Source organism: Colias croceus, chromosome 9 (assembly GCF_905220415.1).
Source record: "Colias croceus chromosome 9, ilColCroc2.1".
Classification (NCBI taxonomy): Eukaryota; Metazoa; Arthropoda; class Insecta; order Lepidoptera; family Pieridae; genus Colias; species Colias croceus.
The window spans coordinates 4,715,284-4,729,623 of record NC_059545.1 but is presented as its reverse complement, the minus strand read 5'-3'; the positions used below and the strand labels follow the sequence as shown (position 1 = coordinate 4,729,623).

The 14,340-nt window shown below is 31.9% G+C and overlaps 1 protein-coding gene across 2 annotated transcripts in view; it reads left to right on the top strand.

Moving 5' to 3' along the window:
- LOC123694179 (zinc finger homeobox protein 4) overlaps positions 1-14,340 on the top strand; it is a 102,208-nt gene that overhangs the window by 41,831 nt on the left and 46,037 nt on the right. The window lies entirely within an intron of this gene.

Below are 14,340 nucleotides of genomic sequence, written 5' to 3'. Positions count from 1 at the left end.
CCGTGAACCGGGCGGAGCTCATGTCGTGCCGTGACGGTCGTTGATCTATATTTCCTACTAGTGATTCCTGTAAATAAACTTTAGATGTATTATTATTTGAGTGAAAAGAACTGTTCGGTATATGCGGCTTTAATATTCAAAGTAATGAATCTCTAAGATCGAAAATTATTATAGCTATCGACGTTAGATTTGTGTCAGTTATTACGAAGATAAGCATGAAATATCAACGGTTAATCGTATATGGCTGATAGTTAGGATTTCAATAAATAATTGTTATCCAAATACTACAATCAATGAATGCACTAGAGGAATAGTTGTTTCGTAATGTCATTAGGACGCTTTGTTCGGTTGTTGTTTTTGAATATGTGAGTGATGGATCGCGAGATGAGTCGCGACGTCTTCGGAGGCGCGAGAGGCGTGCCGGGCGGCCGGTGGGCGGCCCGCTCCGACCACCGCTATTCAAATTCAAACGAACTTAACAATGGTAGGAGTTAGGACGCGTGAAGGACGTCGTATATCTAATGGGACCGATCTGCCGCATATGCATTCGCTCCACATGAATAATCAATTATTCATATCGTGCCAATCGAAAATACTTTCCAAACTTTTTCTCTTATATTTATTCGATTTGAAAATTAACGCCGCATATACACAGCATAGCTGATAGTAATCTGTTGCATAATATTATTCTTCCTAGTTGTTCATATTTAAAACTCCTATTAGGTTTTAGCGATGTCGATTGTTGTAGGTGTGTAATGAAAACCAAATTATATATTTTAGAGAATTTAAAACGATTTAGTTATTATATAAAGTCATAGCGAAGCCTGAAATCTTTATTACTATTTAAATAAGGTGCCTTGTAGGATTCAAGTGTTTTGTAAATTATTATCGTAGCTCCACTGTAAATAAATGAATCGTGTAAAAGTATACTATTAGTTGGTAACGATAGAAAGTTGTAAAATTTGTTTGCGATTGCCGCTCGTGAACTTGTGTATTAGAGATAGATAGATATTAATAAATATATTGTTCGTTTCGTAGAGGCATCTTAAAACTTGTGATATACTGTATCTAATTAGTTCGCATATGTTCACTGAAGGGCACGAAATACATACAGACATAACATAGAAAGTTTGTAGTATTTTACATAATAATGAATTCGATTCGTGTGGGGTCGCCGGCTGCAGTTTCTAACGCATTTACATAAGACTACCTTGAAAATGGAGGGTTAGGCGATATGCAAATATTTTTTCTAATGTTTTCTTGTACATAATGATACCGAAGCTCGTGCGGTCTGAATGTGTGAGCAAATCGTAGCACGCGCTGCGGGTGCTGCCATTATATTTCAAATTTATTATGTGAAAACTTGCCTTCCGTCTTAGCGCCGTGTCATACTCCACTTTACTATTGAGATGCAAATCCCGCACTTAACCTAGGCGCATACAAACCGTTCACTATTAAATCCGCTACAAATATTTCCACAGGTTTTACTTTTATTTGCATATCGCTTTTGTTATTTTTATTATTTGCATTATGTTATGTTTGTATATATTTTTTGTTCTTTAGTTTTATTATCGATTTTGTTTTCGTAGACATATAAACGTCAGGCAGCTGATGTTGACAGATTTGCCTCCTTTTCGACTTCCGATATTTTTATTTTTATTTGTATAATTTAATTATAAACTAATTTTATGCAATCTGCATTTACTTGTTGTTCAGATGACATTATAATTATGATTAACTGAAGCCCAGTGCCAGCCAGTGATATAAATGTGGTCTCTGCCGGCTAAATGCCGATCGGTCGAGTCTGTAAACTGAATAGTATTATCATAATTATTATCTACAGTTATTATATTTGCCGAATTCGTTGAAATAAATGCAATATTTATATTATTGAATTATGTTTTTATTTTATTTTTTGTTTCCTTGGTTCCTTTATCCTGAGTTCTTTATGTTTTTTTAATATATATATTTTTTGTTTTGGGAGCATTCAAATGTTCTCTTATTTAAATCTCCAGCTAAGTTTAAGAAGAATTAAAGCAGGTGAGCATTGTAGTGAAACGGTAAGGTGAGGAAAAAAATGAGCAGTGCTAACACGAAATACCTGAAACTTAAAACAAAGCAGTCTATTGTAGATTACACATAACGAGAGACGGATATTGTTCACCTTTACAGTGAGACAAAACACGTTTTAAATTCATACATTTCCCGCTTCGTGGGTGGTGCTGTCATTGAATTGTATTCAGTGTTTGTTTCTACTAAGCAGAACAGATTGCTAGTCATAATTAATATTCAATTATGTGATACAATAATGCATAAGCAACGATCGTGACGGCATGCTATAATTGCTTGAAGTAGAGCCCAACCACATACAGTTTATGAATAATATGAAAGACACATAATACTTGGAATTATAAAATAATTGCTTCAATCAATAGGTTCATATTTTCTGCTTCTACCATAAATATATTTCTACATTACAATACAAATGTCCTCAAAATCATGTTTATCATTGGTATACAGATTATTACACTTTTTTGGGTGATTAGTTGTTTACTTGCGTAATTAAAATGATAATTTTTTTATATATTCAGTAGATGTTTCTTATATCAACTGATCTGAAGCATAAAATTAGCTACTTTCACTATTAAGTAAGATATCAACAAGTACACCTACTACGTATTTTCATTTGGTATCGATGACTTTCTTATTCAGATAATAGACGTAAAAAGCCTAAATATTTATTCCAAAAGTCACGTCTCAATCATTCATCTTAAACCAAAATAAACTATTAAGTTCCACAGTTTTAAGGAAAGTATACTTTTACCTGTAGAAATCACTCGGTAACCGATATACGTAACTATCATTGAACCATTTCATGAAATTCAACAAAAAAGTATTTAATCCACCCACTCAATATTCGAGAGCTCATTACAAAAAATATTAAATTACAACAGCACAATAGAATAAGGCTGTTGGAAAAAATCCTCCCGTTCTTGGGTACTAGCTAATTATTTCATTGTTAAACGCCAGAGCAAGACGTGCTTACCAGAAAACAACTCTTTTTGTTATAATACAATGGATTTTTTATAAAATATAACCGATAGCGTGATCCATTGCTAGGTATATCATTGAAGGGTATAGATATTTGATATGAATAACGGTGTTCTAATGACACGTGATGCATTGGGTAATCGAAAGCTTTTCATCAAGACGACTTTAAGGGAAGATTACACAATTATTATAAACTAGCGGTCCGCCCAGGCTTCGCCCGTGGTACATATTTCGCAATAAAAAGTAGCCTATGTCCTTTCTCGGATATCAAAATATCTCCATACCAAATTTCATGCAAATTGGTTCAGTAGTTTAGGCGTGATTGAGTAACAGACAGACAGACAGAGTTACTTTCGCATTTATAATATAAGTATGGATTAATTCAAAGAAACTGTTACTATTCTAAATCCATTGATAGCAATACATATAAATTCTGAAACTCTATGACAAGCAATTCTCACTATTAAGTCCTTGCATAAAATTCAAATAAGTAGATACCAATGTACGTATAGATACATCACACCTATTTATTTACCAGTCATCTGCTAGTAAACACACTAATTTCACATGCCTACAAGTAAAATCTCAACTGAGTTACATATTCAAAACCAACCTATTATAATGTCGCTGAAAGTAAAACATCTATAGGTATAGGTGTCGTGGCAAGGTATAATACCTATCTAGGTCTCAACTAATTTCAAGATGTAAGGTAAGTTTCATAACGATTAATTATTTTCCTCCATTACAAAAGAAACTTACGTATTGTGTTATATCTAGACAAATAAACATAGACATTAGATTAGACACTGTAAAGCTGTAATCATATTCTGAATTTTTTCATAATAACTTAGGTATTAAAATGCCTGCAACAGTAAGTTAATAGAGACTGAAGAATGTATATTTTCAGACGTTGAGAAATAGTATACAAATTCATACTTAATTAAAGTTTTTGAATAAAATTATTAATTGCTTTAAGAGCCGATTTTTCAATCCTTGGTTAAAATTTATCCGTCCAATAAAGCATTACCTACACGAACATATTAAAATGTCACCTGTAAGCTGTCTTAAACGGACAATTTCAATACATTTTTGAAATGGTAGTTTAATACGTTATTCGATGAATAGGTAAGTTTTAACCCAGGATTGAAAAATCAGCCCTTACTTTAATTAGGTTTGTATTTATAAATTTCTTATTAACACGCACCCACATTGCAGTAGATACGACAATCCGAACAAAGAAGAAAATATTTACCATTCATTCAACTCTATCTCTATGACTTCAGGTACCTATAGGTGTATACCTAACTTACCTATAGGTATATAAAATTACAATTTATAGGAAAAATATCAAAAAAAATATAATGTAACAGGTAGAGCCTATAATTAACAGATCAATATATAGAAATGAGATTTAGGTAATGTGATAAATTCTTTGTTCTTGCTTAAAATACAGTAATTTTATTATGATGCTCAGAATACATAGGATTTATGTCATACATCAGCTCTATCAAACGACTTAGCAATATGATATCTATGACAACAATCTTCTCAGAAGCAGTTATCCGAATATTGATAAAACTATTTTTATAAGTAGATACAAGTCTTGGTACAAGTCATACCTATAAGTATACATTTATATTCAATTTAAATCTTTGTTTAATTGGATTATACGAATTGCAATAATCTCACTTACACGAGCATAATTTTCAATCAACACTACATCCAAACAAAGTGTAATTATCTCCAAATAGCCTATAGGTACATGAGCGAAATTAAGCTAAATTGTAAATTGTAATACAATGAAGGGGGGAAAGGGGTAAGGGCGTCTCGCAGTCACGTCGAAGATCCCAGCCCATTACTCGCTCCAAACCGTATCGACGAATAACCGCCAATTATTGGATCGCTCTACAATCTTTTTACAATTTCTTCTCCGTCCGTTATTATATTTCTATTAAGCCTTTTTTGTAATCAAACAACTAATGATTCGATTCCATTTCCTAGACGGACGTGCCGTCCCCGCGATGTTTAATGACACAACGTTGGTAATTAGATCCGGATGGTTTGCGGCCATTGACTTACTGCTCATGCTCATCTGTGGACAGCCTAGTGTCGGTTGTATAAAAATATATGAGATGACTAGCTTTCAGAGAATAGTAACAAACATACATAGGTACATACACATTACACATACATCTATCCTCACAAACTTTCGCATTTATAATATTAGTTAGGATGGGGTTTAGGTAACCCTGAATTAGTAAAGAAACTCTGACCTATAGGAAAATCTAGAGCTAAATTTAGTAAGAAAGAGGTAGATACCTACCATTTGTATCTTGAGTATATATCTATGGTTACAGGTATTTTATCAGTAGAAACATTATGTAGACATAATAATTACGTAACCTTTTAAAGATAGCTAAATAAAGTCTTCGAGAAATGTATTCAAAGAGTTTTAACCGTTCTGTTGATATCTCTTTACCTTCAAATTCGTGTTCATATAATCATAGTAAAGTAATGACATTTAAAAGCTAACGATGTTACACGTTTAAGCGTTCACCATTATTATTTATTACTATTTGGTAGGTACATTATAAGTTCAATCACCTATAAGGAAAACCAAGACAAACGTATTAATACTTTCCAATCTGTGGTCACGCTGCAATTTGTTACTACATTATTGATTTTGCGATGAATTGTAATGTATTACTGTCCCGTTAAATACGATTATCAAGTCGTCATATAAAAATGTGAACTTGTTGAATAAATCATTAGCTAGGTATTTGATGCACGACCTTTTTAACCAATTTTTAAAGTTCCTATAATGATAAAATGTCAAAACAAGCCTGCCATACCTAGTTATTACATCGTATGGACTCAGAACGTCTAATTACCAGAGTATTACTTAAAGCTGTGATTAATTATTATTTTAATCGTTTCGCTAACAAAAGGAAACAAGTGAGATTAGCGGTAATTATCCGTACGGTACTACATCGTGTGGAATGTTCTAAGGGCTTGTTAGACGAACTTATCTCGTTTCGAAATTGGCCGTTGTTTGTGTGTCGTCATTTGAGAAACCACGAGGAGTAAAATATCATATGGTTGAATGAATAAACGTTTAAATTAGAAATATTAACTTGATTTGGTCAGTTTTTTATTACTTTCTATTACCTAAATAAGTATACCTAATGTGGTAACTTGTAATATTCCTAAGAAAGATAATTCTTACTTATAGAAAAAAATAAGGCATTTACTCTACATAGATGTACGTAACGAAAATATCTAAAGTTATTAGGACTATACATGAAAACTTCAGATTAATCACTTAAACTATCAACTTTGAAACATCTTGTAAACTACGAATAGGTCAAAGTTACGACTAAAGCCTTTATAGAAATACTAGCTTTCCACCCGCGGCTTCGTCCGCGCAGTCAAAGAAAAACCCGCATAGTTCCCGTTCCCGTGGGATTTCCGGGATAAAACTTATCCTATGTCCCGGGGTGAAAAGTAGCCTATGTCCTTTCTCGGGTATGAAAATATCTCCATACCAAATTTCATGCAAATTGGTTCAGTAGTTAAGGCGTGATTGAGTAACAGACAGACAGAGTTACTTTCGCATTTATAATATTTCGTATGGATTTCTACTCCAACTCTACCCTATATAAATTTTCAAGTAACTACCTAAAGCGAAAATAAATCCAGCATAATAAAACTGTAGTTTACAAATGAGAAAATCGGTAACAAAGTGGTACAATCTAACAAGTGAGTGGTTAGCGCAAACCGCTGCCACGCCCGACTCTACATTTTCATTACCACCATAAATGGATGATGATAAGCAAAAGTGTCATATAAATTAATTGTTCCTTTTATTATTGTATTAATCATAAAATCTTAAAAAAAAGATATTTATAAAAAAAAACAGCTAATGTATAGATACTTTAATAAGCTTATAATGAAAATATTCATAAATGTTTAAAGGAAGGTAGGCATAATGTTTACTTGATTAAGACTTGTCGTCTAATTTTATTTTAAATTTCTTTGATAGAAGACTGATAAAAGAAGTTAATGATAGACAAACTAATAAAGATATGTTATAAATTACAATATTTACATATTGTTGAATTTAAGAGACCATTGACCATAAAAATGTTGTTTTACTTTTATTAGTAAACAATATTAAAGAACAAGTTTATCTAATATTCATACCAAGGTAGGTGGTATAATATAATTTGATGATCTACAGCAGTTCGTATAAAATCTTGATACCTAAGTACTTGATATTATGAGGAAAAGCCTTTGACGTAGGATTCAAAATAAAACAGTTAGGTACAGTCGTTTAGACAATACTTCTTCATATAGTATTGTTCAAGGTATAGAAAATGAAACACATAATTGTCCTTTAAAATTTTATTTCATCAAATAACATGATCATAATCGAATAACACGACGTCTCTTTTTAAATTATACCGAACATCTAATTGACTAGGTAATTTATTACAACAAATTTAGTATTTTTTACACAAAAATTGCGTATGCCGTATCGCTTATCACATCCAAATACAAGGAATGAAGCAATTTTTACTTTGACTGCCTATTGAGGTTGCAACTTAATTATGTTTCATGGTATCCACAACCGCTCAACACAACTGCTTGACATTAACACTTTAAGTACTCATTGTTTAAGAAAAATCCACTTTAATACTTCTCTGTCTAATTTCGCGAGTTTATTTTTTACCTGTCTTCTCCGAAAGACCATAATATAAATCAACTATGTGCAAACATTTATTATCTCCAAATAACCTATACTGGTATAATCCTTCTAAATATTCAAAGTGAAACTTGATCGTAAATTTTGACCTTCTTTACCGAACGACCGAACGATGATACATTTTACATAAAATTTCTTACACAATACCGAACTGAAAATAATAAAAGAAAACAATCTCATTTAAAACATGACTGCAAATTAAATAAAAAATACACAAGAGCTAGATTAACAAGAATCGTGGTATTTTGCAGAAAACACGGCATATCGAAGCGTAGATTTATTTTAGCTTTACATAGATTTGCGATACAGATTAGATAATTGTAAATTTACAAAAATTTGCGACAATAACTTAACTACATTGTTATTGAATTGTGACTCAGATTGGATTGAACTATAATTGCGTGAAATAGAGTTTGCTATAACAGCGGTGACAAAAAACATCAATGCTTCGCAAAAGTTTAGCCGAAATTATACGGATAACTTGCTGTCATTTTAATATTATTAATTATAAAGCACTCGATGCTGTAATTGAATCGGAATGATCATCGTCATAATTTTTTGTAGTACTCCGTTGTTATATTAAAAGCATACTAGTCATTGAATAAATGCCTCTCGAAAAACGAAATGGGTTTTGCCTCAAATAATGTATAGGCATCAGTTAGAAAAACTTATTTTATAACACTACTAACGGTAATATTGTGACAGTTAAGTTATTAGGTTTTTTAATAATGCTGGAAATTTTGATCATTTAACTTTTATCCTTTATTATCTACCTATTCATTTCTAGTCTGATCTATTTCATGCAAAATTTTCTTTTTATGTGTTTCCGAATCGCACAAATTAAGTTGTTTATCTGAAAAACTCGACCAACAAACTAAATGACCCTAGAACATTTTGTCAGGTGTTCAGTACCTACGATGATAAGATTTTTTCCCAGTATCTCTTACACTCAAATTAGAGGTCATACCTATCTATTATGATTATGTAACACTTATCCTACTCATAACCCGGGACAATGTTACGCAAATTTATCTTAATCAAAATATGAAATAAACATTTTTGCACCCGACTCTAAGACCTCGATAGCAAAAACGCAATTTAAACTTTACATAAAAAAAGAAAGATACCGACGTATGTTGTCTTGAAAAGCAGAAAAGCGGTTGATTATGTGTATAAATGAAATAAATTAAATTGTGCTCATGTCATGTTTAACTGAATTTGAATTGAAAATACGTTTACATAGCTTATCCTCTAAATAAAACGTTCCGTTAATTGTATTCACGTATAAACGTTTTATATGAACTGTTAAATATCTCACTTAGTATACAATATTCAGAGGTATCTAAACTTTACCAAATACAAGTATATTGTAAATGAAATTTGGCGTAAATAATTCATATAGCGTAGGAATTTAAATGTTATTTAGATATCGGCAAATACTTAGCGGGTCCCGGCACCTTCCTCCTGACCAATCCAGGTAACAGCCTATTTTCAAGATAACACCAATTTACCTACTAGTTTGATGTAATAATGAATACGTCGTTGTTTCGAGTAAAAGATGGAGTCGTCGCTTTGATAGTCAGATTCTCTTGATTTGCAGCTGCAATATAATCGATTCCGTCTGTACTTTATATTCCTTGGATATTAAATGAGCGACAAAATCGTCACAAATTACCTTAAGATTTGACTGTCAGATGATATTTATGACGGGTTTGATCGAACGACATGTTACACAATAATAAAAATATTATCCCTTCAAGATTTTTTTAAATACAAACACTAGGGGTTTTAATAAGCTCTAATTAAGTTGTTATTACTAGACATTTACGTATTGATAGTATCTTACATACAATAGAATAATAAATACCAAATCTTCTATAATATAAAAATGAATCGCAAAATGTGTTGGTAAGCGCAATAACTCGAGAACAACTGAACCGATTTCGTTAATTCTTTTTTTATTACATCTCTTGAAGTACGAGGATGGTTCTTATGGAGAGAAAACGTAAAAATGTACCACGGGCGAAGCCGGGGCGGATCGCTAGTTTAATATAAAATTATTATTTATTAATTAAGTATTATAATATTGTGAGGGTTTTGTGCTACTGTCAAAAATGTATAATATGTAAGTACCAAAAGTTCAGCTTTTATTACGAGGTATAATCATGCTATTTTGAGATCATACTATTCAATAATGCAATCGATTTACAGAAATATTCTATGCCTCACATATTATGTCTAGAATGCTTAGAGCGAGCTCTATACCTACTTAGTCTATAAATAACTTACCTACATTTGATTCGTACCTAGGTATGCAAAAACATAACAAGTTTATAAAACTAAGTATATTTAAAACTACTATAAAATTGCCTGATGTTTAGAAATGTACTGATATATCTGGAAATATAAACTAAAATTACCCAAAACTAGATAGACGATTTCAATTTTAAACTAAGATCACGATGTAGGTACCTACAGAATATATTAACAAATTTTATTCACAATTTAATTCCAACAAATAGCCGTTATATAAATTTTACTTTTGTTGATCCAACTCTGAAATTTTATTCATATTATGAAAAATATTCACCGCTACCTCGTTCATTTGATTTTTACTTTTATTTTTTTTTCTGTTATCTAACTACCAACCTGTTGATTTAATTCCAAATATAAAGTGACCTCTAAAGTCTAAGTCAAGACTTATAAAATTCTTGTTATTTGAAATGGTACCTATATAATAATTGTGTAAAAAAAAACAAACAAACAAACACATTTCTTATTACAATACTAATTAAAACCTTTTTTTTTACAGAATCATTATTTAAATAATTTAAACCACTAGTTAAATAAACTGGTGACTAAATAACCCTTAACTATCACGTAGCAAGAATAAATCAATATGAATTCATGCATTTTACATATTTAGCCATCATCATAAAATCAGAGAACCTTCTTGGCTTGCCTTGTCTTATTTCTGATTAATTCATAGTGGAAAATTTTTGTATCTTGAGGAACTTCATTATACATTGTGAACAGTTATTTTGACTTTAAAAGGTTGACACGTGACTTGGCGCATACGCAATAGTCAATTTTGAAGCATATAAGTAAGTAATATATTAAAATTAATAAGTTTATTTTTCGCTCAATTTATGGAATATTAAATTGATGACCGATAGGGTTTAGAAACGGATCACGGATAGTAAAAAGCATTGTCGATAAAAGGCTCTCAATTTGTGCTTTTGTCCAATTTACGTACCTACTTATTATAAATTTGAAAATTTCAATAAACACTCCGCATTAAATGACATAAATGTTTTTCTTTCCTTCTTTCTTTCTTATTTTAGTTAAATCTACTAGTAACTACAACTTACTATTAACTTATTTATTCATTATTTTCATTAAACATAAAATTTACTACAAATTAGAATCATTTATGACTGAAAATAAATCACATCGGAGTTCCAACGGTTAGTTTAATGTCCCCGTTGAAATCACTCGCTCACTAATTTGAGCGGGAATCAGTGTACGAAGTGTGTGCGGCTAAAATGGCGCTTACCGACCGCAGATATTAAAACGTTCTGTTTAGAAAGCTCGCTTGTTAAATGCTATGTTTGTAATTATATTCCAAAATTAATAAAATAACTACATAAAGTACTACTAACTAATTTAAGAAATAAATCATACTCTTATTATACATCTATCTATAAAAATCATTAAAATATTATTATTGTAAAACTATTTCTTCTATATAAACTACAGTGTAGGTAAATAATATTCAAATCTATCATAATTGTCATTTATTATAATTGGATAAAAACTTCACAAACAGCATTAATAAATTATTTCTGAGTAGCTCGTAATTGATGTTAAAATTACTGAATATTCATTATAATATCCTCCGAGTACTCTACAGAACATAGTCCCGCGTTTTCAAAGAAAACCCGCATAGTTCCCGTTCCCGAGGGATTTCCGGGATAAAACCTATCCTATGTCCTTTCTCAGGTTTCAAAATATCTCTATACCAAATTTCATGCAAATTGGTTCAGTAGTTGCGACGTGATTGAGACAGACAGACAGAGTTACTTTCGCATTTATAATATTAGTATGGATATTACAATACAATCAATTAAAAGCTTACTTACCCATAACGAAATCGCACAGAAGCGTCATTTTATCGCTCCACAGAGCTAGGAAGGGGCCCGCATATCCGTCGTCCTCTAATTGAGCCCATTGCGAAGCGCTAAATAGTCAGGATTGAGCCGGGACTAGATTATTATCTGATTGAACGATTTCAGAACGATCACGCTAACGCAATAAGGAAGTTCTTGTCTAACCCTGGTGGGAGAATCGTTGTCCATTGTTTCAATAGATGTACATGTCAGTTTTAATCAGCGCTCTATGGATGGGTAGGTATTGTGATTTTGTTTATTGTTTTCAAATGAATTTAGAATTTTGACGGTTTTGTAGATTAACCGTTAATGTTATGTTAGGTTAGGTTCTCAGTGAACAATTCGTATTTTGAAACATTTCTTGTAGAAGATATTATACAGATACTTGCAATTTTCTAATCAATAAATAGCGTATATATACCTAACTATGTATGTAAGTACTTTTATACTAGTAACGTTATTTTTGTACAAGATGATTTAGGTATTTGATTTTGATCTCAATGATCAGGTACTGAGAAAAACTAAGATTGTAGGTGCAGATACTTATGGTGTATTCGACTCATGTGTGAAAGAGTGAAAAGTAGACGATATTTTTTTAGATAGCCCAAAATACCTACGACGTGAAGCTATGAGATGAAGCTAGTTTATTTACATTTAAACGAGTATTTACTACATTATATTTTTAATCATAACTTCAAAACAGCCAGCAATCTTATCACAATCTAACTCAACGAGCCAAATTAATGAACATACGTCACACACAAGTGAACACAATGAATAGTTACATTTAACTTGAAAAAACATATTGCAACGCAATCCACCGATTTTAAGGGCTCTTCACAAAGCGCAGAGCTCATTATGAGGGCCCTTTGTCCTAAGAACCAGTTCCTTTATTTAATTCTTTTATTTGGCAAGCAACGGGACGTTCAATAAGTGTATCAAATCAAAATGTCCCCTTAGTTTTGTATTCATGGACTTTTGAAACGGCCCTACGACTTAACTTTAGTTCTAATTAAACTGGATTGTCTTTTAGTAGTAAAGATTTCTCACACTGATTGTTGAGCTTAGCGGAAACATTAAATACGAATATTTAATTATCGCATTGATTTAGACGTAGAATTAGCAGTGATTTGTATTTAGCGTACATAGAGCAAAAAGCAAATAAGTAATATTTTTATTATTTAAAACGCAATAATCGAGCAACAGTATCTTATGACTTGAAAGTTCCTACATACTTACTTTAGTGATAGCAAAATAATATTTTGTCAACGAAACAAATATAATTTTAAAGCTTTAGATCATTCATTCTGCTTACCTAATAAGACAGGTAATTTACACCAATTTTGTTTTTAATTTTGCAACTGTCGCTAAACGTGCTTTCTAAACCATCTATTTCTAGTACACAATAAAAAATACCCAATCTATCAAATTTTAAAAACATGAAACCACTTTTACCGCACAACGGCGAATTTCTCAAAATAATTCTATAGCGACTTTAATTCCCAGTTACGAAGACAATAAGCAAACATTTGTCGATGCGATACAACAAAGGCAGCACTGTTATTACACGAATACACCAACAGAACGCTACAATTGCCATTAATTGCACGTTTATCGAGTTTCACTTTCCAAAACGGATGCCACAAAGCTAAGACCACGGTCTAATGCAAGTCATCGTCGCGTGATTCCCCCGTCACCTTTGTTTACACAGTCTTTATTCACTTAATGAGTCCTCTAATGGAGCCTGCGTGACGCCGTAATTAATAAACCCGACAATTAATGTTATTTTGATTTACATTTCTGCTCTACTTCAATCGTCCAACGGCAAACTGTATCAAACTATGCAATGGAAGTGAATCTGAGCTTTTCGAAAGCTTATTTTCAAATTCGTTATTATAAACACGACTGGCCGTGATAGCGAGTCTAAGCTATAAATTACAGCATTATTTGTGACAGCATTGTAGTCTCTAATTACAGCGACTCAGTTATTAAGCGTTGCGTCAAACAAACGTTTAATTGCTATATCTTTATTGCAATTACACGCGTCCGTGCTTCGAGGGCACTTCGCGATAACAGATTTCTCTTCTGACCCGAGATAGTAATCTAATTGACAATTAACCGAACGACTAAATCATCGACCTTGCGCGCTTAAACTCTACCACGGGATCCATTTTTTCATAATTAACTGCAATAAAACGTGCTATTGACACGTCCGTTGTTCAAAAGTCGGACCTTGATGAAAATCGTCAACAATAACAATGGTCACAAATTTGTCATTACCATCAAACGTGACTGCAGCCCGAACGCGACTGCACGTAAGCTTATTTTAATATCACCCTGATTTTTTACCCTTTT